General features: G+C 55.1%; 1 protein-coding gene across 1 annotated transcript in view; it reads right to left on the minus strand.

The window, feature by feature from the left end:
* CNPY1 (canopy FGF signaling regulator 1) overlaps positions 1-780 on the minus strand; it is a 106733-nt gene extending 105953 nt beyond the window's left edge. Inside the window, exon 1 of the mRNA XM_011941539.1 lies at positions 626-780. The gene's annotated coding sequence lies outside the window, so the exon portion shown is untranslated. The remainder of the gene's footprint in view (positions 1-625) is intronic.
* Between the last annotated feature and the right edge of the window lie 2583 nt (positions 781-3363).

The following is a 3363-nucleotide window of genomic DNA, read 5'->3' on the forward strand; positions in this document are numbered from 1 at the left end:
AGCAAGTTGGTCAGAGGTGCAGGTGGCCTGGGGACCCCACTTGGAGGTGGCATCTGAAGCAGAGGCCGTCTTGCTGGGACCCTACCCTTAACCCATTTATGCCAGAGGTCGCAAGTTTTTTGTGTGTGAAAAATCAGACCTTGACAATGACCTTGAGCAGTAGGCTATAAGTAAGTCCCACAAGCTTAGCGTTCCAATAATGGAACACTAGGCATAAATAGGTTAAACCTGTGGGGTCTGATGCTCACTGGGTGGCAGTTTCAAAGTGGAAACAAAAAAGGGAAATGAATTTTTGCTATAGACATTTTGTACCTTTTTTGAATATATTTCCTATATACAAACAAATGAAAAGAAGGGTATTTTTAATTGTAGGAAAAGCAAACATTTTTATATGAAAGCCGTAGTGCAAACATGAAGCCGACTAAAACATGGCCTAATTTTGAGCTACTGACAGAGCTTAAAAAAAGACTTTCTTCCCGCGGACAGGGAGCCCTCTCCTTCCAGAGGGGAGTCTGAAGCTTTCCGCCTGCTTCATGTGTTTCAGAAGCTCTAGCTTTCATTCGCCGTTCGATTTTACCAACCAGCCCCGAGCAAACAGACCTCCGACCCTTGAAGTCAGGAACACTTGGAGTTTCTCCGGGCAAGGCACAGGTGGCCGGTGCCAAGCTGCCCAGGTGAGGAGGAGAGTCTGGAGGACTCACGCCTTAGGTGGGTTTGATTTCACCACGGCAGGAAAAGCCTCCTCACGTGCACCGCACGGGCTTGCAGAAAACAGCCCCAGCCCGGAGTAAGGCGTTCGGAAAAGCGCGCTCTTCTCCGTCCCAGACGCTCCCTCTCCCTGGTACCCTTGCAGCTCTCTGGTTGGGGGGTTTTGGGTTTGGTTTTCTTTCTCTTTGCATCCTCATTTCTCCTCTGGGCTTTTCTGTTGCACAAAACAGAAAAACAGAGAAGAAAAACATTTTGACAGATTGTTTTACTCTGTGGCCACAGGAAATCAGAGGGGACTAAACGTGGAAGGAGCTGAGCGACTCCAGCCCTCTCATTCAGTGTACAGAGCAGCTTAGCAAGAAGGCATGAACTGCTGGGCTGGGCTCGCATTCTACAAAACTCTGCAATTCACCAGGGTCAGCCTGGGCGGGCACTCCAAGTCCATGGCCTGTGTCAAGTGAGTCACACAGCTGACGCTACCTGGAGGCACTGGTGTCACCCACTCTTCCCCATCTGCTGGCCCAGACTTTTAGGCCTGTGCTGTCCCCTGGTTGTCTGTGGTCCTCCCCAGAGGCAGGCTCAGTCCTGCCCAGCACTGTGGAGCACCTACCCTGGTGGCCGTTCCAAGCTTCAGCCCCCTGGGCAGATCCAGGCTGAGACACCACAGGAAGGCCAGGGGAACCCCTATACTGCCCAGACAGACCCCATCCCAGCATCCACTGAAGCCGCTGAACACCCCCTTAGGGACTCTGGCTGCTGCTTCCTCTGCTTGGGGCAGCATCATGAGGCTCTGCAGGGCTGAGGAGGGGCAGGGTCCTCAGAATGACAGGTGCGTCCAAGCCACACCATGTGGCACTGTGGGTGGCCTGTCCCCCTTCTTAGCCAACCCTTTACCTGAGCATCAGTGCAGCATCGTTTGGGCCGGGATGAGCATAGAATTTAAATAGCCATGGTCCCTTCTATCTGCCGATAGTGATTCCAGGGCCTGGTGGGGCCGGGCAGGGTACCCAGCTCTGAGGAAAATGCTGCACTGTCCCCTTCACATCCCTCCTCTCAAGCCCACTTGCCAGCAAGACAAGCTATGGGCTCCAGTCCCCAGTGAGGCTGGTCCAATGCCTCTGACCTACTCCCTGCAATGAGGATGGAGGGAGTAGCAGCACCTGGCCCCAGCCGCCTGGCCATGCAGGCCTGCCTGCTCCTGATAGAGACCGACTGGGTCCGTGACTTAGCCCTTCTGAGACTCAGTTTCCCCGATCTGTAAAACAGGATGTGAAGGTGAACTTTAGGTGATTACTTGACCGGGGAAGGCAGGCCTGGGTAGCTGGTGAGGCCTCAGGTCTGGGTGTGTCTGGAGGGTGTTTCCAGGAGAGACTGGCGTTGGAATCAGTGACTGAGGAAGGATGCTCAGTCCCCACCCTGGGCCGTGCCACCCAGCAGCTGCGGGCCCACAGCACACAAGGCCGAGCACAGGCATATCGCTCCCACTCCCTCCTGGGCTGGGGCCCCTTCTCCTGCCTCTGGACATCACACTCCAGGCTCTCTGGCTCTGGGGCTCTGGGACCCCCACCCCGAGCTTGCCTGGGGATGGCGGGGCCTCTGCTGAATGGCAAAAGTGGGCGGAGGAAAGAGCGGTGGCCTCTGAAAGGCGGTTTGAAGAGGAGAGAGGCCGAGGAGGCCAGGGCAGAACAGGGCCAGGAAGTAAGGTGGTGGCCAAGAGGCGCCCATCAGTCCCGTGACAAGGCCTGGTTTGGGGGCTCCGTGGAGAGCCCCCAGCCACTGCCACTCTCAGCTACACTTGTGGAGCTGGGTGGTGCGCGATGACTTTGCCAAGCTCCATGACGTGGAGCTGCAGCCTCTGCAGCAGAGCAGGTGGTGGAGGGCGAAGGGACCCTGTGCTCTCTGCATTTTCCCTTTCCCAAGTTCTGAGTAGAGAGCCAGGCCCGGTGCGCCTTCCTCCCAGGGATGCTTGGGATGCAGCCCAAGGAGACACCTGTGTCCCAGGCATGTTTAGGAGCAGCCTGGGAGAACAGAATCAGGTTATGTGGCAGGCTGGGAACTCTGGGGAAGCCCTGAGCCTCTGCGGCACAGAGAGGAAGAGACTGTGAGGCTGATTCCCAGGATAGTGGGGGGCCTGCAGTCTGCACTCCCATCCCAGCAAAGCCTCAGACACCCCAACTCCCATGGAGATGACTCCTCCAGGCGGACCTGGGACCTCTTGCACCTGCTTGGTAAAAGCCGCTGGGACCAGCTGCCTTTCAGGATCGAGAACAGGAACGCATGTGTGGAGAAAGTTTCATAAACGTCTCAAACAAGTGCACTGCTCGTGTACTCAAGTTTCTGAATATAAAACCATAGTCTCTACCCCTTCCAAAGAGGCCCAGGCACATTGCGATGACATTTACAGTCATCATCACGGTTATTCTATGCGTGTGGTTTCGGAGGGGAGGAATATCTGGCATTAGAAGACCAAGATTCAAGCCTCAGTTCCACCTGCATGTAGGCTGTGTGGCCAAGGATAAGTCACTAAGTCTCTACAGTCCTCCATTTGCTCACCTGTAAGTGGATTAACAACGCTTTCCATCCGCAGGGTGGTGCAAGGGGTACTTAGGATCCTGTACCAAAACTACTGCATAACACAGAGATCAACACACAAAC

Source organism: Colobus angolensis, unplaced genomic scaffold (assembly GCF_000951035.1).
Source record: "Colobus angolensis palliatus isolate OR3802 unplaced genomic scaffold, Cang.pa_1.0 Scaffold2, whole genome shotgun sequence".
NCBI classification, from domain to species: domain Eukaryota; kingdom Metazoa; phylum Chordata; class Mammalia; order Primates; family Cercopithecidae; genus Colobus; species Colobus angolensis.